Genomic DNA, 24,229 nt, shown 5'->3' with positions numbered 1-24,229 from the left:
ACTCACCAAACTATTACATGCTTAGGAGTAGATGTTGGACAAGGAAGACAACATAATGAATTGTGTTTTCTTGGTTCCAAACAATGTTATATGATTAGAGATCCCTTAGCATGTGACGATTGCTTCCACCTCATATTAGCCAAAACTCCCACACCAAGTAGAGATACTACTTGTGCATCCATAAACCTTCAACCCAGTTTTGCCATGAGACTCCACCATACCTACCTATGGATTGAATAAGATCCTTCAAGTAAGTTTTCATCCGTGCAAGCAATAAAAATTGCTCTCTAATATGTATGATCTATTAGTGTATGGAAAATAAGCTTTGTACGAACTTGTGATGAGGAAGACATAAAAGCGACAGACTACATAATAAAGTTCTTTATCACATGAGGCAATATCAAGTGAAGTTCCTCCGCACTAAGAGGACACGCATTCAAACCTCAAAAGTGCATGACAACCTGTGCTTCCCTCTGCGAAGGGCCTATCTTGTACCTTTACTTTTTGCCCTTGTAAGAGTCATGGTGATCTTCACCAATTCCCTATTTTTGCCTTAGTCTTGGCTACCGTCACATGCTTGGGAAAGATCTATATTCATATATCAACTTGGAGTTGAGTACTCATGCTTTATTATTGTTGACTTTACCCTTGAGGTAAATAGTTGGGAGGCAAAACTATAAGCCCCTATCTTCCTCTGTGTCCAGCTGAAACTTTGACACCATGAGTACCACGTGAGCTGTAACAATTATGGAAAACAAAAGAGATGATTGAGTATGTGTATTTGCCTTACAAGCTCTTATTTGACTCTTTCTGATGTTGTGATAAATTGCAATTGCTTCAATGACTTTGGACTATTGTTGGTTACTTCTCGGTAAGGTTTTTGCTTCATTCTTTGCTTTGTGAAGGAATTGTTACTTTCCCATAAGAATCTTTATGATGTATTGCTATCCTATGTGTGATCATGATGCTCTCATGTCCGTATTATATTTTCGCGACACCTTCGTCCCTCAACATGTGGACATGTTTATGGAACTTGGTTTTTGCTTGAGGACAAGCGAGGTCTAAGCTTGGGGGAGTTGATACGTGTGTTTTGCATCATGCTTTCTTGTTGATATTTATTGCTTTATGGGATGTTATATTACTTTGTGGTACCATATTTCTGCCTTTTATCTCTTATTTTGCAAGGTTTAATTGAAGAGGGAGAATTCAGGCAGCTGGAATTCTGGACTGGAAAAGGAGCAAATCTTAGTCCACTATTCTGCACATCTCGAAATGCCCTAAAAAGTTACGTGGAATTTTTTGGGATTATATAAAAAATACTGGGCGAAAGAAGTAATAGAGGGGGGCTGCCAGGGCGCCACAAGCCCTGCCACTGCTACCCCCTGGTGGCGTAGGGCAAGCTTGTGGGCTCCCTGATGGCCCACTAGCCCCCCTCTTTTGCTATATAAAGGGTTTCGTTGCAGAAAAAAAATCAATCGGGAGCTTTTTCATGGTTTCAACGCCACCACGAGGCGGAACTTGAGCAGATCCAATCTAGAGCTCCGGCAGGACGATCATGCCGGGGAAACTTCCCTCCCTGAGGGGGAAATCATCGCCATCATCATCACCAACACTCCTCCCGTCGGAGGGGAGGCATCTTCATCAGCACCATCTCCTCTCCAATCCGTAGTTCATCTCTTGTAACCAATCTGTCTCACGACTCCGATTGGTACTTGTAAGGTTGCTAGTAGTGTTGATTACTCTTTGTAGTTGATGCTAGTTGGATTACTTGGTGGAAGAGTTTATGTTAAGATCCTTGATGCTATTCATTACACCTCTGATCATGATTATGATTATGCTTTGTGAGTAGTTACTTTTATTCCTGAGGACATGGGATAAGTCATGTTAATAATAGTCATGTGAATTTGATATCCGTTCGGTATTTTGATATGCTGTATGTTGTTTTTCCTCTAGTGGTGTTATGTGAACGTCGACTAAATAACACTTCACCATACTTCGGCCTAGAGGAAGACATTGGGGAGTAGTAAGTAGATGATGGGTTGCTGGAGTGACAGAAGCTTAAACCCCAGTCTATGCGTTGCTTCGTAAGGGGCTGATTTGGATCCACTAGTTTAATGCTATGGTTAGACGTTGTCTTAATTCTTCTTTCGTAGTTGCGGATGCTTGCGAGAGGGGTTAATCATAAGCGGGATGCTTGTCCAAGTAAGGGCAGTACCCAAGCGCCGGTCCACCCACATATCAAACTATCAAAGTAACGAACGCGAATCATATGAACATGATGAAACTAGCATGACAGAAATTCCGGTGTGTCCTCGGGAGCGTTTTTCCTCCTATAAGACTTTGTTCAGGCTTGTCCCTTGCTGCAAAAGGGATTGGGCCACTTGCTGCACCGTTGCTACTACTTGTTACTTGTTACTCTTTGCTTGCTACGTTTCACCTCGCTACACCATCACTTGTTACCGCTACTTTCAGTGCTTGCAGTTATTACCTTGCTGAAAACCGTTTATCAGAGCCGTCTGCTCCTCGTTGGGTTCGACACTCTTACTTATCGAAAGGACTACGATTGATCCCCTATACTTGTGGGTCATCAGAAACCCACTGAAATCTCTCTTCAAATGGACGACAAATCAACTGCTTTCCCTGTCGGCATTTGTGAGGATGTGCCTGTTGTGGTTGCTAACACCACTATCTTAACAGACTTTGTTATCTTGGATATTCCCGAGGATGATGCCATGGCTGTCATCCTCGGAAGACCCTTTTTAAACACTGCAGGGGCTGTTATAGATTGCAACAAAGGCAATGTCACTTTCCATGTGAACGGTAATGAGCATACCGTGCACTTTCCGAAGAAACGATATCAAGTACATTGCATCAATGCTATCGAAAAAACTTCATCGATTCTTATTGGGAGCTTTGAATGCCCTATTCCTCGTGTCAAGATGAAGTATGATTTGCTTGTTGGGGAGATTCATATCCCCATTGAGGTAACTTAGTGGCTATTCGAAAATTCTCCGTTCTCTCTTGCGATTCGAGAAAGTTTTGTCATGAGGATTTGATCAACCCCATTGACGGATTTCTTTCGATGACCATGAAATGGATGAATCAAAGAGTCACATACCTTTGTTTTAAGCTTTCATTTTCTTTTGCTTAGAAGAAAAATGATAGGTTTAGTTTAGTTTTTCCTGTTTTCTGTTTTAGCGTCCCGGAGAAAAATACCCCGAAAATAAAAGTTCTCCGATGGTCCTGAAAATATAGTATGATTTTTTCTAGAATATTTAAAAAATACTGGGACTGCGAGCTGGCTGGGGGCCACCCTAGTGGGCCACAAGACCTGTCACCACGGCCACCCCCTTGACCGCGACAAGCAAGCTTGTGGGGCCCACAAGGCCCCCTCCACTCATTCCAGCTCCCATCCTCTTCTTCTTCCTCTAGAAAAAATAGTTTCGCAGCTCAAACCCGTGTTCTTGCTCATTTGGCTGTGATTTTCGATCTCCTTGCTCAAAGCATCATTCTCCGAACCGTTTTGGGGAAATTTCTCCTTGGTAAGTGACTCCTCCATTGGTCCAATTAGTTTTTGCTCTTGTGCTTTATCCTTTGCGTATTCTTGCTACCTTGGTGACCCTGTTCTTGAGCTTGAAATGTTTATTTTAGCTGGTCCCAAGTAGTTTTAACGCGTGATACGCTCTCTAGGCACTAGTAGGAGTAGTTGCTACGAGTTGGGTTAATCCTTACTCATTTTTCTTTCGAAGTCTCTAAAAATTTCAGATTTTTCAGAGCTAGAAAAAGAAAAAGATGAGGAGGTTCTTGAGAGGCTCTTCAAGCCGTAACCCCAAGGAGGATGAGAAGAACCACCCCAAGTACGTGGTTCCTTGAATCACAGAAGTTCGAGCGTGCGAGTGGCCAAGTGATGAATTTTTACGCGCCGCCAGGCTTTATGAAGACTTTTATTACTTGCTGGAGAATACAGGTCTTACCGCATTCGTTGAAGATAAGTTCTCATAATACCTCCTCCTCACCAATATTTTCGTTCAAAGCTTCAACTTTTATCCGAGGAAGAATCCTCCCATGGTTGAGTTCATGTTGTACGATATCCCCCAGTGCATTACACTACATGATTTTTGCAATGCATGCAAATTACCTTATGTTGGGGATATTCATGATCCTCGTCCACGGGACTTGGAAGATTTCATAGGTACTATTGCTATTGGAGAGGAGAGAGGAGTGTCTCGCTTTAGAATTACTAGCATACATTTTCCTGTGCTTTGGTACTTCTCATTATTTGTGGGAAAATGTTTGATTGTCCGTAGGGAGGCTGGATCACTTAGCTCTCCAGACCTTGCGGTTTTGCGCGAAGGCCTTCATAGCACTAAGACTTATAGCCTAGGTGCTATAGTAGCTCAGCGGTTGAACACAAACCGTTCCAAAGGTGTCGTCTATGGAGGTATCTATGCTACTCGTCTTGCTAGACAGTTTGAGATACCTATTAGACTTCGCGAGGAAGAAGAGATGCTTCTTCGTGAGAAATATCTGGATTATGATAGCATGGTTCGCTATGATTTTCTTGATAGAGATGCTAGTAGACAGATGATTTATAACCTGGTATTTAGTCAGGGTACTCGAGAGACTATTACTTTGCGTTCTCCTTCTTTGTTCGATCTTCATGCAGGCAGGTACACTATTACGCCCTCGGACATCTACGCATATTGGGGTTTAGCCCAACCACAGGTGCCCATGCCCGAGCAACCGGTCGAGTACCAGACGCCAGTTTATCAGTGGGAGCCAGAGGAGCTCACACAACAGTGGCATCTACAGTCCGCTCCGGAGTATCCCGGAGCTGGTTATTTCCCGCCTTGAGAGTAGACAAGCTAGGACAAAAGCCTAAGCTTGGGGGAGTATGTGTTCTCACCGACCTTACTTTCATGCTTATGCTTTTACTTTGTTCGTCGGTGTTCACACTTTGCCATTGTATTATCCATGCTAGTTTATTTTCGTTTTCTTGTTTTCTTGTTTTGTGTCCTTTTGAGAAAACCCAAAAAGATTTTCCTTTCTTCTTTTGCGTGTTGGGAGCTTTCCCGTGTAAATAGTTTTTCTTTTTCTTTGGGTCAAGGTATAATATATTGGTTACAATGTTTAGTGGCTCTTGCATGCACACCTGTTTAGCTTTGAAAGAGCCATATTACTTTGTCTTGTCCTTTGTGTTTGCCTACAGATTCAGCTTAGTCCATTGCACGAGCACACTTATTATTGTTCACATCGTTCTATCGTGCAAGTGAAAGGAAATAATGATGATATATGGTGAAGTGACTGAGACTGGAAAAGCTGGTATGAACTCTATCTATTTTGTTTTTGTAAATATGACTAGCTTGTCGTTCCAGATTCAGCTTTGTTGTGCGAAAACCATGTTTGCAATGACAACTTAGAGATCATAGTTTCTGATGCCATGCTTATTTATCTAGGAGCTTATGATGGTTTGTCTTGAATGCCAACATAGATTTTGAGATGACTATGATGTAGTATGATAGGATGGTATTCTCCTTTGAATGATTCAAGTGGCTTGACTGGGCGCATGTTCATGCATGTAGCTGAAACAAAATCAACATAGACTCTATGATGTTCGTGTTCATGGTGATTCATATCCTGTTCATGCTTGCACTCCATGTTAGTCAAACTCATTGCATCTTGATGAATGTTGTCGCTCTCTAGTTGGTCGCTTCCCAGTCTTTTGCTTGCCTTCATTTGTACTAAGCGGAATACTGCTTGTGCATCCACTTCCATAAACCCAAAACTTTTTCCATGAGAGTCCACCATAACTACCTATTTGCGGTATTTACCTGCCATTCCAAGTAAATTTGCATGTGCCATTCTCTAAACCTTCAAGAAATAATAAGTTTTGCATGCCCGAACCGCTCATGTGGTGACAGGGGGCTATTAGTATCTTCCATGTTAGGCTTGCTATCCTCGACATGTGTTTATTCACTGCCATTCACGAGAAAGGGGCCGGTAATTGGAATGCCCAGTCCCATGCTTAAATCGAAAACATAACTGTAAAACAAGACTCCCCCTGCATTGATGTTAGTATGGACGGTACCCGAGGATTCGGCTAGCCGTGGAGGATTGATGTTAAAACTTTACTTTTCTGTTTGGGAACCGCCTATAGCATGAATAGCATGAAGATATTGAGAACTCTTGGTCATTGCGTTGACAATGACAGCATGCCACCCAAAATTATTATCTCTGTTTTCAAAGCTAGAGCTCTAGCACCTCTGCAAATCAATGCTTCCCTCTGCGAAGGGCCTGTCTATTTATTTTCCTGTTGAGTCATCCTCTTCTTATATAAGCACCAATTAGAGAGCACCTCGGACATTTTTATGCTTTTATTTTGATTGATATTGAGTATGACTATGACTAGATCTTCGTTGCTATGAATTACAATGTTTAGTCAACCCTTGATCTTTGAAAGTGCTCTGCATTTATGTTTTGCGGTCTCAGAAAGAGCTATTGAGATACCACTTATTCATATTGCTTCATGCTTGTTTTGATTGAATTGTTGATATCTGAAACTCATTATTATTTGCTCGCTAGCTGATTATGCCATTGATATTAGTTTACCGTGAGACCTTTGTGTCACTTGCTTATGTGGTTAACTTGTGATCTTGCTGAAATTCTGGTTACGAGTTAGACATAGTTGCAACATCAAGATCAAACAGAGTTTGTCAAAGTTTTTCTTTCTCTTTCAGTTTGTCAACTGAGTTGCTTGAGGACAAGCAAGGTTTTAAGCTTGGGGGAGTTGATACGTCTCCGTCGTATCTACTTTTCCAAACTCTTTTGCCCTTGTTTTGGACTCTAATTTGCATGATTTGAATGGAACTAACCCGGACTGACGCTGTTTTCAGCAGAATTGCCATGGTGTTGTTTTTGTGCAGAAATGAAAGTTCTCGGAACGTCCTGAAAATTTACGGAGAATTTTTCTAGAAAATATGAAAAATACGTGCACAAAGATCCACCGGAGGGGATGGGCCAGTGGGCCACAAGCCCTATTGTCGCGGCCACCCCCTGGCCGCAGCAACCAAGCTTGTGGAGCCCACGTGGCTCTGCCGCCCCCAAACTCAGCTCTATAAATTCACTTTCTCCTAGAAAAAAATGAGAAGAGAAGATTTTGTCACGTTTGCGATATGGAGGCGCCGCCACATCCTGTTCTTCATGTTGAGGACAGATCTGGAGTCCGTTTTGGGCTCCGGAGAGGGGAAATCGTCGCCATCGTCATCATCAACCTTCTTCCCTCTCCAATTCGATGAAGCTCTTCATCGTTTGTGAGTAATATATTCGTAGGCTTGCTGGGCGGTGATGAGTAGGATGAGATCTATCATGTAATCGAGTTAGTTTTGACGGGGATTGATCCCTAGTATCCACTATGTTGTGAGATTGATGTTGCTACTACTTTGCCATGCTTAATGCTTGTCACTAGGGCCCGAGTGCCATGATTTCAGATCTGAAATTATTATGTTGTCACCAATATATATGTGTTTTAGATCCGATCTTGAAAGTTGTAGTTACCTACTATGTGTTATGACCCAGCAACCCCGGAGTGACAATAACCGGAACCACTCCCGGTGATGATCATAGTTTGAGGAGTTCATGTGTTCACCAAGTCCTAATGGGTTGCTCTGGTTCTTTATTAAAAGGAGAACCTTAATATCCTGTAGTATCCTTTTGGACCCCGCTGCCACGAGAGGGATGGACAATAGATGTCATCCAAGTTCTTTTCCCTAAGCACGTATGACTACACACGGAATGCATGCCTACATCACATTGACGAACGGGAGCTAGCCACATATCTCTCGGTGTTATAACTGTTGCATGATGAATATCATCCAAACGAATCACCGACCCATTGCCTACGAGTTTGTCCCACTGTTGTTGTTACTTGTCTTGCTCTGCTGCTACTGCTGTTACTACTGTTGTTGCTGCTGTTACTTACTACTGTTGTTACTTGCTACTGTTGCTACTTGCTACCGCTGTCACTACTTCTATTCCTTGCGACTTCTGTTACTCGTTACACTACTGCGACCTGCTACAATTCTGGTTCGCTCGGCGTTGACGGGAAAAGACAATTTCCGTCAACGGGGAGCTTCTGGCGCCATTGATACGACAGTTAGGAATAGTCTACCCTCAACAAATCGTTTCTGACACCGTTGTTATCATAGTACTTTGCTGTTGATACTTTGCTTGCACATACTAATCTTTTAGGTGTGGTTGAATCTGATACATTCATCTGCTAATACTCGAGAGTATTCTCTCACCTCCTGACTAGTGTATCAACAAATTTGTGTCAAATCATCTACCCTCGAAAACTGTCGCGAACCCACGCGCTGGTGGGCCATTGCAAGACAATTGCTAATTGTTGAGCAACTGGGAGCAATTCTAGCTCTGTTGTCGCGAAGGCATCAAGTCAGGGACTCGACAACAACATTCTTCTTGTGTCGTTGCCGGGGACTGCTAGCAGATATCATCAGATAAAAATGGCAGTGGCGGATCAGGAAAAGACATCCTTCATAACCCCTTTCGGAGCTTTCTGTTATGTGTCCATGCCATTTGGGCTTAAAAGCGCGGGGGCGACTTACGAGCGCTGCATCCAGAACTGTCTACACAGCCAGATAGGCCGTAACGTCCACGCTTACGTGGACGACATCGTGGTCAAATCTCATCGCAAGGAATCACTGTTGGAAGACCTCAAAGAAATATTCGACAACCTGCATGTTTACCAGATGAGGATCAACCCCACCAAGTGTGTGTTTAGTGTCCCGGCGGGGAAGTTGTTGGGTTTCTTGGTGTCATAAGAGGAATCGAGGCCAACCCAGAGAAGATTGCCGTGATTACTTCGCTTGGGAAACCAGCCAACGTCAACCAAGTACAGCGTATGGCGGGTCGAATCGCGGCTTTGAGCCATTTCATAAGTCGCCTTGGGGAGAAGGCCTTCCCTCTCTATCAGCTACTCAAGAAGACCGATCGTTTCGTGTGGACGGATGAATCCAACGATGCTTTCGAAGCCTTGAAGCAGCAATTAGCTAACCCGCCCATGCTAGCGGCTCCGGCAGACAAAGAGCCTATGCTCCTATACATTGTGGCTAATTCCAGAGCCGGCAGCATGGCAATGGTTGTCGAGCGAAAGGAGGAAGGGAAGGAATATCCCGTCCAAAGGCCGGTATACTTCATCAGCGAAGTCCTTACTCTCTCCAAGCAACGTTACCCGCATTGGTAAAAGTTGGTTTTTGGAGTGTTCATGGAGAGTCGAAAGTTGAAGCATTACTTCCAGGAACATCCGGTCACGGTCGTCAGCTCCGCTCCCCTCAGCGACATTATACATAACCGAGAGGCCACTGGACCAATTGCTAAATGGGCCATCGAGCTGGGTCCTCGTTAGATTCGGTACACACCGCAGATGGCTATCACGTCTCAAGCGCTCGTGGACTTCATCAATGATTGGACCGAGTTACAAATCCCTGAGGAAAGACCAGATCTTACATACTGGACCATCTACTTTGATGGGTTCAGACAGTTGGAAGGCTCTGGGACCGGCGTGGTGATAAATTCTCCTCACGGTGACATGTTCCGCTATGTCCTCCGACTCATGTTTCCATGCACTAACAATGCAGCAGAATACCAAGCTTTGCTTCATGGTTTGCGACTCGCCAAGGTGATGAACCTCACAAGAGTGAGATGCTTGGGCGATTCCGATCTGGTGGCGCAGCAGGTTTGTGGCACTTGGGATTCACGAGACCCTTTGATGGCGGCTTACAGACAGGTTGTGTCGGACATGGCGGGTCATTTCAGTGGCTACCAAGTGGATCACATCGATCGATGGCTTAACGAAGCAGCGGACGCTCTTTCCTTCCTCGGTTCACAGCGTAAGCCGGTTCCTCCCAATGTCTTTTTGGATATATTATATAACCCGTCAGTAAAACTTCCTTCGGAAGAAGACCTGGCGGTACCAGACCCCGAATCTCAACTTGTGGCGGCTCTTGACGCTACTCCGGATTGGGCAATTCCCTATATGGCGTATCTCACCAGAGGCGAGTTACCTGCCGATGAGTTGCTAGCTCGCTAAGTTACCACCGGTGCAAATCTATGGTCATACGTAATGGTGAGTTACATAAGCGTAGCACCTCGGGAGTATTCCAACGATGCGTTTCTTCTGAGGAAGGTTGTATGATCCTCAATGAGATTCATGCGGGCGATTGTGGTCATCATGCTGGATCATGTTCCTTGGTTTCTAAAGCCTTCACACATGGGTTATATTGGTTGACGGCTCACGCAGATGCGGAGGAAATCGTTCGCCGATGTGATGGCTGCCAAAAGTTTGGGCGACAGACGCATGTGTCGGCTCAGGAATTGCGGATGATACCAATCACTTGGCCGTTTGCAGTCTGGGGGCTCGATATGGTCAGCCCTTTCAAAATGTCGTCTAATAAGAAAACTCATCTATTGGTGGCGGTTGACAAATTTACCAAATGGGTGGAAGCAGAACCTGTTAGCAGTTGCGACGCCGAGACGGCTGTAAAATTCTTGAAAAAGCTAATTTTCCGGTTTGGATATCCACATAGTATCATTACACATAATGGTACCAACCTTTCCAAATGTGCAATGCAAGAGTTTTGCTCACGGGAGCATATCTGACTTGATGTTTCTACGGTGGCGCACCCCCAGTCTAATGGACAGGCAGAGAGGTCGAATCAGGAAATATTACGAGGGATAAAGCCCCGACTCATGGTACCCTTGGAACGCACGCCACGGTGTTGGGTGGAGGAATTTCCATCAGTTCTGTGGAATATCAGGACGACTCCAAACCGCTCCACGGGTTTTACTCCTTTCTTCCTGGTTTCTGGGCAGAGGCGGTGTTACCAAGCGACATCAAACATGATTGTCCGCGAGTCGCCGCTTACCTGGAGCAGGATAACGAGTCAGCACGGCAAGACTCGCTGGACGCCTTGGAGGAGGAACGTCACTTGGACGCGTCACCATCAGTGATTTATCAACAGGATCTACGCCGTTATCATAGCCGCTGGGTCAAGAGCCGAGCTTTCCAAGAAGTCGACTTAGTGCTCCGTTTGATTCAAGATCATACCGGTATGCACAAGTTGTCGCCTCCATGGGAGGGACCGTTTGTCATTAGCAAGAATCTTCGGAACGGCTCTTACTATTTGATGGATCTTCGTCCGGATCGACCAACCACGGAGGTTGAGACAACTCGCCCCTCGAACATAGCCCATCTTCGGCCTTATTATACATAGAGCCATGAGATCCCTTTTTTCTATTTTATCAAGTCTTTGTAATACATGAATTATGAAAGCAATAAAGCCGACACCCACGAATTTCGGGGTCCTTTGCCGTTTCAGCTATTGAAAGAATGAGTCTTTATTGTTCTATAAGTCGCCCAAACATGGACGCTGTCAGCATCACAGAGCATAATTCGCCATGCTGCACTTATTTCAAAATTGGATGCTCGTAAGGCAAAGAGGACCAAAAGTTGCCATGTCGCACAGTTCAAACATAGGCACATTATATGGTTTTTTGAGAAGTAAGCCGCCTTACTTGGGGGCTACTAGTCCCCAAGTCGTTTTGCAGTAAGAGCGTATATGCTTTTGTAATCCTATGCCTAGTTTCTTCCTAAACCATTGGTCACTTGGGGGCTTCCACTCATTGAGTTCAGCCTGAATACCCTCTTGGCTAGCGAAAAATTACCGCATTACAAATGGTTATACTCGACTATGTGTTGAACAAGTCGCCACATGGACCTATGTACTCAAGGCGAGTTAATCTGTTATTTGGAACCTGAACTCGTTTTGGTTAAAACATAAAAGGTACCGGCCAGAGTCACACATGGAAAATAGAGAAACCATTGGTTCATTGAACCCGCTTCACAGAAGCCTGACTCGCGCCTGATCAGCCGGTCTAAAATAACAAAGCTCTCTTAAAAAGCTTCCTAAGGGTAACAATAGAGTTATTTAAACTCGTCTTATCCTATCGAAACTCATTGAGTCGATAAACTTTTCTTTGCACTAGCCTTGATTATAACTCGCCCCGGCTCATGTTTTTTTAACCCGGGGGCTGATTTATCTCTCGCCATGATTCAGGGGGCTGGTTTATTCTTGGACATAGACTTGATAAAGTAAAGGTATTTTCTTCCTAACAGACTAGGACATATTTGGAGCCATTGCCTGATTCACGCAAAAGTCGTAGGCGAGTCATAAAAAGGTTCAGGTACTACAAGTAGGTTCCATCCAGAAGACAATATGGCATGTTTTGTGTTTCACACACACTAGGATGATAAATTACATGGCTCTCATGGCCAAAATGGGCATCGTTCCCCAGCAAAGGAGAATCCATGGGTGAATCAAGCCGCCGCCGAGTTGCCTTGCCTTGAGCTTTCGCCACTTTCAATTCGTAAGTCGCCCAGTTTCCAGTTACACTTGGACAAGGCGATGAACTCATCCTCCTCAGCCAAGAAGTCAGACAAGTCCAAGTCAAGGTTAAAAGGATTCCTCGGGCGGCTCGGAACCAATCTAGCAATCTGGTATGAAGGAGGCGTCACTTTCTTTTTTATTTTCATCATAGGCGGATTGATACTTCTTTAGGTCAAAACTCGCCGTGAACTGAGTCGCCGCGTAGCGCGATTCTACGATGGTCTGGTTATAATCCACTTCGGTGAATTATGTGCCATCAACCTTCAGCTCCGGGTAGCTGGCGACTATTTCCTCGATTTTAAGTTCCGGGGCATACGCAAGACACCAACTTAGGGTGTTCAACACACCTGTTCGGGCGGCTGATCTCTTCAATTCTTCTACTTGACGAGGCAGCGTGGACAAGAAGCCGAGCATTTGCTTGATGGTCATTGTTGGCTCCTGATTGCCCATCACTGCCTTGATTGATAACACGCCTCCCATGTACAGCTGCTCAGCAAAAGTGTATATGGCCCTCAATTTAGTCATACAGTCGTCTGGCAGCTTCACGGCTCGGGCACCTGCAACAGGGGCATAAGTATTTGGCTATTTCTAATCCCAACATGGTTAATCAAAAGGCATTCAGCGATCAAACTTACCAAACATGGCGACTGTCATATTGGATATATGCTTTTTCAAGCTAGTCAGCTCCTGTTGGGCGGCTTTCAGTTTTTCTTCTGCCTGTTCAGCATGCTTCAAGATGGCGGCTTGGTCAGCGTTGGCTTTCTTCTCAAACTTTTTTTGGTTGGCCTTCATTTTTTCTAACTCGGCCTGCAACAAGAAGAATTTAGCTTCTAGCCCAGAGTAAGCATCCTATTGACCAACCAAATTCTTCTTTAAATCGGCTACCGCCGCCTCACTCTGGGCCACAGACTCCTGCACATAATATTTGGGGAGACAAGTCTCAGAATTTGTGCAAGCAATACTCCTGACACTTGGGGGCTAATGTATGATTTTTTTATCAAAAAATCATACCACATACAAGACCCGGCTCATCTTCTAAACAGATGACCCGACCCTTGGGTGCTACAGGTTGATGTTTTCTATTTCAAGACCCGGCTCATCTTCTAAAAGATGACCCAGCCCTTGGGGGATACAGGTTGAAGTTTTTCTATTTCAAGACCCGACTCATCTTCTAAAAATATGACCCGGCCCTTGGGGGCTACAGGTTGAAGTTTTTCTATTTCAAGACCCGGCTCATCTTCTAAAAGATGACCCGGCCCTTGGGGGCTACAGTTTGAAGTTTTCTACTGCAAAGACCCGGCTCATCTTCAAAAAGATGACCCGACCCTTGGAAGGCTAATTAGTATAGAAACATATATCCGCATACCTCGTGTTTGGTCTTCATAAGTCGGAGCAGGCTTTTGTTCAGCTCAAAGTCCTTCTCCAGGTGCGTTGTGAAGCCGGAGCATATCTGGTCGAATTCCAGCTTCTCGTATTGAGTAAGTTTGAGGTGTTCTGAGTCGCCGTCGGGAGAAAGACGACTTCCCTTTGATGTATGTTTGGAGAGCACGGCAGTTAGAGGAGTAGAGTAACCAAAGCGGGTAACCACGACGTCTGGATCGTCGGTCGCCTTGAGAGGGCTTGGCGGGTTACTCGGGCCAGCAGTTTCTTTCAAAATGACGGGCGAGTCATCCCGGAATATCACAAGCCGCCTTTTGCTCCCCTTCAGCATCAGGAATAGGTGTATCCGCACCTAAGGCATCAGATGATTGTTGTGCAGAAGGAGAGTCGCCGGTTTTCCTTTTCTTTGCTTGTGCCCTGCGATAAAGCGCCAAGGTTAAAAGCACATGTTACGGTTTAAAGAGCTTGGGTTAACAGTGTAAACTTACCCTTGCACGCGAACCATCGGCGGAAGAGCAGAGATAGCCGAGTCGCCGTATGTGGGAGGAGAAGTCTGACAGGACAAAGACTTGAAAGTCACAAAAATGGCGGGTTACATTTCACACGTCAGAAGATATAACAAAGACACACGTACCTCACTGGTCCGTTTGCGACCAATCTTTTTCTCGGGTAGTCCTGTGACCAAGTCGCTAGAGCGACTGCGGGTCTTGCGTGAGGGGGTGAATCTTGCTTTCTTCAAAAGGAAATCAGGGTCCATATAAGCATGAGGATGAGATATAGGCACTTTTCAGCAGATCCGCCTGGCTGGTCTAGGGGAAGAAGAAGGTGAGTCAGAAGAAATGGAAATTACCTCGACTGCATCATTCTTGCTCTCATCGTTATCACCCTACATGAAAAGATATATGGTATAAACTTAAGTCGGAACATGTAGAGAAGGTACAAGGGAAAATCCTTACCTTAGAATTTGCTTCGTCTGCATGAGAGTCGCCAATGAAAGATGAATCTTTGATGGCAGTTTTCTTCCTGCTCACCGTCTTCTTTTTCTTGGGCGGCGCCTTGGCGGACTTTGGGGGGACGCCCTTGGGACCCCTCCTCCAAAACACATCAGTTTTCTGACAAACAAAGGCAGGACTTTGACCATGAAAGTTGCTAAAGTATAAACAAGACAAATGGCGGCTTAGATTCTTACTGGAGGCATCAGGTTGGCACGGCACAAGCCTCTAAGGCCGACTTTGGCACATTCTTCCAGAGACTCACCGGTTAATCTCTTGATGACTCTGACTATTTCGCTCTCTGAAAGTTGGTGGCGACTGGCACGCTGTGGATGCTCTAAAGTGCCATCATAATCATACATCAACCCATCACGGCGGCTCAAGGGAAGGATGTTCCACTCTATCCAGCAACGGAACAGGTCGATTCCGATGAGCCCGTTATTGTACAAGAATTTCAGACCTGAATAAAGTGAAATGAACTCCGACTCCTCTTCTTAAGTAAGTTTGTCAGGGAATTTGAAATCCATAGGCAAGCGCCCCGCTCTGAAACCCGGAAGAGGATTCTCGCCTGGTGGAGCAGTGTTCTGGCAGTAGTACCATGACTCTGCCCATCCTTTGGGGTGGCTGGGCAAAAGAACTGCCGAGAATCCACGCTCGTGGCACCTCTGAATGTTGACTCCTCCAAGCTCATGGTTAGGGCCGTTGGAGAACTCGGTTTGGCGGTTCAAGTGGAAAAAGTTCCAGAACAAAGGGATCGAGGGTTCTTTTTGTAAGTACACTTCACAGAAGACCTGGAATTGGCATAGATTGGTAATGGAGTTGGGTCCTAGGTCCTGAGGATGAAGGTTGAGGAAGTGCAGGGCGTCTCGGAAGAACTTTGATCAAGACGGCTTGAATCCGCGCTCGAGGTAGTCGATAAAGATCACCACTTCTCCTCGTCCCGGGTTGGGAATCGGCTCGCCCGGGGCGGCTCTCCAACCAATAGCCTCTTTACTATCCAGGAGACCCGCCTCGACGTATTTCTCGAGGTTGGCATCATCGACTTTGGTTGGCAACCAATCACTCTTCATGATGGTCATGACTACAAAAAAAATAGAGTGCGGGGCGACTCAGCAAAGATTAGAAAGTATTCTAACCCGTTCGTACAGGTCCATGGTGTTCACAAAGGATTTAGTAACTCGCCAATCAGATTGAAAGGAAGGAAAGTCCTGATTACCATAATCAAACTGAGTCGCCACGAGGACTGAAGTTAAAAGGCGACTCTTGAAAACGCTCCCGTCCTTAGAGATATTCTCGATGGGTGAAAAAACATATTCCTATGGACAGGCGGAGAGCTATAGATCTACGGACAGGTAAAAATACGGAAATATCACCCGAGGTAATGGCGATGAACTGCGCGCACAGTACAAGTACAGAGCTGGTCCGCAGAGCATGGGTTTTGAACTAGCAGGAGATTGAGATTGAAATAGTCGATGCCTATTGCAATCTGAAACTAATCATGGCAACGAAGTATAGATCTAACATATCTAGAGGTGTTCGTCCTGCCCTGGAGTTAAGAGCTACGGCCATGGAGATCTTGGTCTACACCTAAGAGAGGGAAGAAGCGTTCCTGACAACAGGGATCGTCGTCGGGAATGGAGGCTCGGTCCTTCGTGTTCCTTGCCGACGGGAGAGCCGCGGTCGATGGAGTAAGACTCCGGGAGCCGAGGATGGTGCCAGGCGATGGAGCCGGAGATGACGCCGGGACGCTGGAGCTCGGAGACGATGGCGGGAGGCCGGCGCGCGGAGACGAAGACGAAGACGAAGGAGGAATGGGGGTAGGTGACGAGGCTCCTCTTCCCCCCCATTTCACTCGTTATTTAAGGAGCAGGAACGAGAAACGAGGCTGTCAATGCAGGAATCGAGGCGACAAGTCAGTAAACACAATGATGGCGCCTAGATTTTTGGGATAAACAATTATGGGCAAAAGATTCACTGACAGTTACAATGTTTGGGAACTGGAGCCGAGGAGGTGAGGCGACACCCTTTAATACTGTATGGTGACTCAGGTTAGAGTGCCACGAATGGCGGCTCAACGTTCACTGAAGGCTGGAAATAAGGAGAGTCGCCCCAAGATTGAAGGGACTTTATTGACATGAATGAATTCATGACAATCTGGGGCCTAATGTTGGGGATGTTACCTGCTCGTAACACGCCCTTAATGGGCCGGGTCACCAAAGGGGTGACTCACCTTCGGCCATGTGTCCAGTGGCCCAGGATTTGTAGGGCGGTTCAAGAAGACCATACGGATGATGGAATGTCGAGGAAGCTTTGAGTCGTGAGGAGAACGACGACTTAGAGGTAAGGAAAGTTACCAAGTGTAGGACAGCAAGACTTTGTAAAACCCTAGGGCCTCGACCTGTATATAAAGGCGAGTCCCGGGGAAAGGTCAGGCGAGTTAGAGAGAATCGAGAGCTAGGTCAGGCGACTTACGCCCTCCTTGTAATCGAAACCATCATCAATCTACACAAAGCAGGACGTAGGCTTTTACCTCCTCATGAGGGGCCGAACCTGGGTAAATCCGAGTCTCGCTTTCGCTCACTCCCTTTGAGTCGCCACCAAGGTGTGATGGCTCCATCTTTAAGTCCTTTCACGAGGACATTTGTCGTGACAAAACCACGACACTTTCTATTCGCTTGTGTGCTTGTCTGCTTGCTGAAGTCACCATGACTGAAAACACCAAACTTTATGACTTCTCGAATACTAATAATATTGATTTTATTAGTACTCCGATTGGTCCCGCCACTAGTGCGGAATCATATGAAATCAATGCTGCTTTGCTGAATCTTGTTATGAAAGAGCAATTCTCCGGCCTTCGTAGTGAAGATGCCACATCCCATCTTAATACCTTCATTGAGCTTTGCGATAAGCAAAAGAAGAAAGATGTGGATAATGATGTGATTAAATTGAAGCTATTTCCATTCTCATTGCGAGATCGAGCAAAAACTTGGTTTTCATCTTTGCCCAAAAATAGTATTGATTCTTGGAACAAGTGCAAAGATGCTTATATATCCAAGTATTTTCCGTCGGCTAAGATTATCTCTCTCCTTAATGATATCATGAATTTTAAGAAACTTGATCATGAACATGTTGCACAATCTTGGGAGAGAATGAAATTGATGATTAGAAATTGTCGCGCTCATGGCTTGAGTCTTTGGATGATTATACAAATCTTCTACGCTGGTTTGAATTTTTCTTCTAGAAATATATTGGACTCCGCCTCTCGTGGAACCTTCATGGAAATCACATTAGGAGAAGCCACAAAACTCCTAGACAATATCATGACAAACTATTCTCAGTGGCACACTGAAAGGTCACCTACTAGTAAAAAGGTACACGCTATAGAAGAAATTAACTCGTTGAGTGCTAAGATGGATGAGTTAATGAAATTGTTTGCTAGTAAAGTTGCTCCTTTAGATCCAAATGATATGCCCTTGTCTTCCTTGATTGAGAGTAGCAATGAAAGCTTGGACGTTAATTTTGTTGGTAGGAATAATTTTGGCAACAATAATGCTTTTAGAGGAAACTGTATTCCTAGGCCTTTTCCTAGTAACCCCTCTAATAACTTAGGCAACTAGTACAACAATACTCATGTAAATTACAATAAATTACCCTATGATCTGGAGAGTAATATCAAAGAGTTTATAAACTCGCAAAACATTTTCAGTGCGTCCATAGAAGAAAAACTACTCAGAATTGATGATTTGGCTAGGAGCGTTCATAGAATGTCTATTGATATTGATGCTTTCAAAGTTAGATGTGCTCCTCCCAAGATCAATATGGATGAAACTTTGAAAGCTATGTGTGTTTCCATGAATGAGAGTAAAGAAAGAACTGCCCAAATTCGTGCTAGACATGAATGGCTTAAAAAGGCGTGTTCTCATGATGAGAATCACGAAGATCTTAAAGTGCTTGGTGTGACTCCCATTGAATCCTTGTTTTCTAGTGTCAAACCTAATGATGATGGGGCTGGATATGAATCCACCTTGGTTGAAAACGCCCCAATGATTCAGAGTCTATCTATCTTGATGCTAAAAGCATTGAAAGTGGAGTAGAGGATATCAAAACTTTGAGTAGTAATGAAATTACTACTTTGGATTTCAAGGAATTCAATGATGATAGTTGCTCTTTGATTGAATGTATTCCCTTGATGCAATCCATGCTAAACTCTCCACACGCTTATAGCCAAAACAAGGCCTTTACCGATCATATCGTCGAAGCTATGATGAAATCTCTTGAAGAGAAACTTGAATTGGAAGTTTCTATTCCTAGAAAACTTCATTATGAGTGGGAACCTACTATAAAAATCAAGATCACAAACTATGAATGCAATGCTTTGTGTGATTTGGGTGCTAGTGTTTCCGCGATTCCAAAGTCTTTATGTGATGTTCTAGGCTTCAATGAGATTGATGAGTGCTCTCTTAATTTGCATCTTGCGGATTCTACAGCTAAGAAACTCATGGGAAGGATCAATGATGTTCTTATTATTGCAATTAGGAACTATGTACCCGTGGATTTCAATGTGCTTGACATTGATTGCAATCCTACTTGTCATATCATTCTTGGTAGACCTTTCCTAAGGACTATCGGTGTTGTCATCGATATGAAGGAAGGGAATATTAGATTTCAATTTGCTTTAAAGAAGGGCATGGAACATTTCCCTAGAAAGAAAATAAGATTGCCTTATGAATCCATGATGAGGGCTACTTATGGTTTGAGCACCAAAGACGATGATATGTGATTCTATTACCATATGCCTAGGTAAGGGCGTTAAACAATAGCGCTTGTTGGGAGGCAACCCAATGAATTTATCTTTGCTTTTTTGCTTTCTGTTTTGTTGCGTCCACACCATCATAATTCTGTTATGGTTGTTTCTTTTGTTTTTTTGTGTTTGAGCCAAGTAAAACCTTTATGACTAGTTTGGTGATGGTTGTTTGATCCTGCTGGAAAAAGATAGAAACTTTTCGCTCACGAAATTATTTTTCATTTTTATCCAGAAAGAGCTTTTTGAGTTTATTCTTTTTTATGCTGGTTGATATGCAAATTTCCCAAACTGTCATAATTTTTCATAAGTTTTGAGATACCACAAGTATACAAAGTATACCAATTGCTACAGACTAGTCTGTTTTTGACAGATTCTGTTTTTTTTGTGTTGGTTGCTTATTTTGATGAAACTATGGATAGTATCGAGGGGTATTAGCCATGGGAAAGTGAGAATACAGTAATCTAACACCAATATAAATATAAATCAAGTTTTCTACAGTACCTAAAGAGGTGGTAGTTTGTTTTCTTGTGCTAATGATATCACGAGTTTCTGTTTAAGTTTTGTGTTGTGAAGTTTTCATCTTTTGGGTGATGTTCTCATGGACAAAGGGATAAAGATTGGAAAGAGCTCAAGCTTGGGGATTCCCAAGGCACCCCAAGCCAAATTCAAGGACACCAAAAAGCCTAAGCTTGGGGATGCCCCAGGAAGGCATCCCCTCTTTCGTCTTCAATCCATCGGTAACATTACTTGGAGCTATATTTTTATTGACCACATGATATGTGTTCTGCTTGGAGCGTCTTGTATCATAGGAGTCTTTTCTTTTTGTTGTGTCACAATCATCCTTCCTGCACACCTTTTGACAGAGACATGCACTCATCTTGAATTTGCTAGAATACTCTTTGAGCTTCGCTTATATCTTTTGAGTTAGGCAATTTAGCTCACATGTGCTTCAATTATATATTTTGATCTAGATAACTTTGCTCTAAGTGCTTCACTTAGATCTTTTAGAGCATGGTGGTGTCATATTTTGGAGATATAAGAACTCTCGATCTTCACTTATATCATTTTGAGAGTGATCTCTCTGAGTAACTTAGTAGTTGGCTTGTGCTATGAAAGTAGACCCAAAGAGGATACAATAAAAATTCCATCTTCATGTGCATTGTTTAGAAAGAGAAGTTTGATTCCTCTCAAATAGTTTTGAGACATGGATTTGGTAATATTAAGACTTATGTTTGTAGGGTGTTGTGAATCTAGAAATACTTGTGTTGAAGTTAGTGATTCCCGTAACACGCACGTATGGTGAACCGCTATGTTAGGAAGTCGGAGCATAATTGATTTATTGATTGTCATCCTTTGTGTTGCGATCGGGATCGCGCGATAGTTAACACCTACCAACCCTTCCCCTAGGAGTATGCGTTTAGCAGTTTGTTTTGATTACTAATAAAAACTTTCGCAATAAGTATGTGAGTTCTTCATGACTAATGTGAGTCCATGGTATAGATGCACTTTCACCTTTCACCATTGCTAGCCTCTCTACTGCCGTGCAACTTTTGTCGGTGCACAAACCCACCATATGCCTTCCTCAAAACAACCACCATACCTACCTACTATGGCGTTTTCATAGCCATTCCGAGATATATTGTCATGGAACTCCCACCGTTCCGTCTCATGACTTGTTCCGTCCCTTTCATATTGCAGTTGCATGATCGTAAGATAGCTAGCGAGATGGTTCAACGTCATACGCCAAGATAGATTGTTGCAGATCCCGGTACACTGTCGGAGGCATTTCCTATGGAGTCCTCATCGTTCTAAGCATTGAGCTGTGAGTAAATTAAAGTGTGATGATCATCATTATTAGAGCATTCTCCCATGTGAGGAAATAAAAACAAAGAGGCCAAAGTTGCCCACAAAAAATATATGGAAAGAGGCCAAAGAGCCCAAACAAAACAAAAAAAGAGAGAAAAAGAGAGAAGGGACAATGCTACTATCTTTTTCCACACTTGTGCTTCATAATAGCACCATGCTCTTCATGATTGAGAGTCTCTTGTTTTGTCACCACCATATGCTAGTGGTAATCTTCATTATATAACTTGGCTTGTATATTCCAATGATGGGCTTCCTCAAAATTGCCCTAGGTCTTCATGACCAAGCAAGTTGGATGCACACCCACTAGTTCTCCTTTTGAGCTTTCACATACTTATAGCTCTAAGTGCATCCATTGCATGGTAATCCATACTCTTTCACATTGATATCTATTAATGGGCATCTCCATAGCCCTTTGATACGCCGAGTCGATGTGACCATCTCCTCCTTTTTGTCTCACAACCTCCATCACACTCTATTCCACCTATAGTGCTATATCCATGGCTCACGCTCATGGATTGCATGAGAGTTGAAAAAGGTTTGAGAAAGTAAGAGTGCAAAAACAATTACTTGGCCAATACCGGGGTTGTGCATGATTTAAATTAGTTGTGTGAGGATGATGGAGCATGGCCATACTATATGATTTTGTAGGGATAATTTTCTTTGGCCTTGTTATTTCGAATGTTCATGATTACCTTGCTAGTTGGCTTGAAGTATTATTGTTTTCATGTCAATAGCAAACTATTGTTTTGAATCTTATGGATCTGAACATTCATGTCACATGAAAGAAGTTACAAAGGAAAAATATGCTAGGTAGCATTCCACATCAAAAATTCAGTCTTTATCACTTCCCTACTCGAGGACGAGCAGGAGTTAAGCTTGGGGATGCTTGATACGTCTCCAACATATCTATAATTTTTTATGGTTCCATGCTATTATCTTGGCAAACTTTGGATGTTTTGTATGCCTTTTATATCTTTTTTGGGACTAACTTATTAACTCAGTGCCAAGTGTGAGTTCTTGTTTTTCCGTGTTTTTGACCCTTTTCATAGGAGAATATTAAACGGAGTGCAAACGGAATAAAACCTCCGAAAAGATTTTTTTCTAGAACAGAAGATACGCATGGGGAATGAGAACCAAGGCAGAGGCCACCAGGGGAGGCCACAAGCCCCCTAGGCGCGGATAGGGGGGCCCGCGCCTAGCAGGCTTGTGGGCCCCCTGTGGCTCGCCTGCCCTACTTCTTTCGCCTATAAATCCCCAAAAAATCCAAAACCACGAGAGAGATCCACGAAAATACTTTTCCGCCGCCGCAAGCTTCTGTCTCTGCAAGATCCCATCTATGGCACGTTCTGGTGCCCTGCCAGAGGGGGGATTCAGATACTAAGGGCTTCTTCATCAACACCATTGCCTCTCCGATGATGCGTGAGTAGTTCACCATAGACCTTCGGGTCCATAGCTAGTAGCTAGATGGCATCTTCTCTCCCTTGGATCTTCAATACAAAGTTCTCCATGATCTTCATGGAGATCTATTCGATGTAATCTTGTTTTGTGGTGTGTTTGTCGAGATCCAATGAATTGTGGATTTATGATCAGACTATCTATGAATCTTATTTGAGTTTCTTCTGATCTCTTATAAGCATGATTTCATATCCTCGTAATTCTCTTTGAGTTGTGGGTTTTGTTGGCCAACTTGATCTATGATTCTTGCAATGGGAGAAGTGCTTGTTTTTGGTTCATACCGTGCGGTGACCTCACCCAGTGACAGAAGGGGTAGCGAGGCACGCATCGTGTTGTTGCCATCAAGGGTAAAAAGATGGGGTTTATATCTATTGCATGAATTTATCCCTCTACATCATGTCATCTTGCTTAAGGCGTTACTCTATTCGTCATGAACTCAATATACTAGATGCATGCTGGAGAACGGTCGATGTGTGGAGTAATAGTAGTAGATGCAGAAAGTATCAGTCTACTTGTCTCGGACGTGATGCCTATATGTATGATCATTGCCTTAGATGTCGTCATGACTTTGCGCGGTTCTATCAATTGCTCGACAGTAATTCGTTCACCCACCGTAATATTTGCTATTTTGAGAGAAGCCTCTAGTGAACACTATGGCCCCCGGGTCTACTTCACATCATATTTTCCGCCCTACACTTTTACTTTGTTGCACTTTCCGCCTTCGGATCTCACCTTGCAATCAATCGTGAAGGGATTGACAACCCCTTTGTAGCGTTGAGTGCAAGTTTGCTGTTTTTGCGCACGTACATCGGTGCTTCATCTTGATACTCCTACTTGATTGATACCTTGGTTCTCAAAACTGAGGGAAATACTTACTCTACTGTGCTGCATCATCCTTTCCTCTTCAAGGGAAAAATCCAACGCATGCCCAAGAGGTAGCAATGCCATGCTTAATTAGATAGGAGCTTATAATGGTCTGTCTTGGATGCCAACATGAATTTCAAGATGATTATGATGACGTATGATAGGATGGTATCCTCCTTTGAATGATTCAAGTGGCTTGACTTGGCACATTTCACGCATGTAGTTGAAACAATATCAACACAGCCTCTATGATATTCATGTTTATGGTGATTTATATCCTACTCATGCTTGCACTCAATGTTGGTTAATTTCAATGCATATTGATGACTGTTGCCGCTCTCTAGTTGGTCGCTTCCCAGTCTTTTGCTAGCCTTCACTTGTACTAAGCGGGAATACTGCTTGTGCAT

Source organism: Hordeum vulgare, chromosome 2H, assembly GCF_904849725.1.
Source record: "Hordeum vulgare subsp. vulgare chromosome 2H, MorexV3_pseudomolecules_assembly, whole genome shotgun sequence".
NCBI classification, from domain to species: Eukaryota; Viridiplantae; Streptophyta; class Magnoliopsida; order Poales; family Poaceae; genus Hordeum; species Hordeum vulgare.
The sequence above is the reverse complement of the archived record's forward strand: the minus strand, read 5'-3'. Positions refer to the sequence as shown.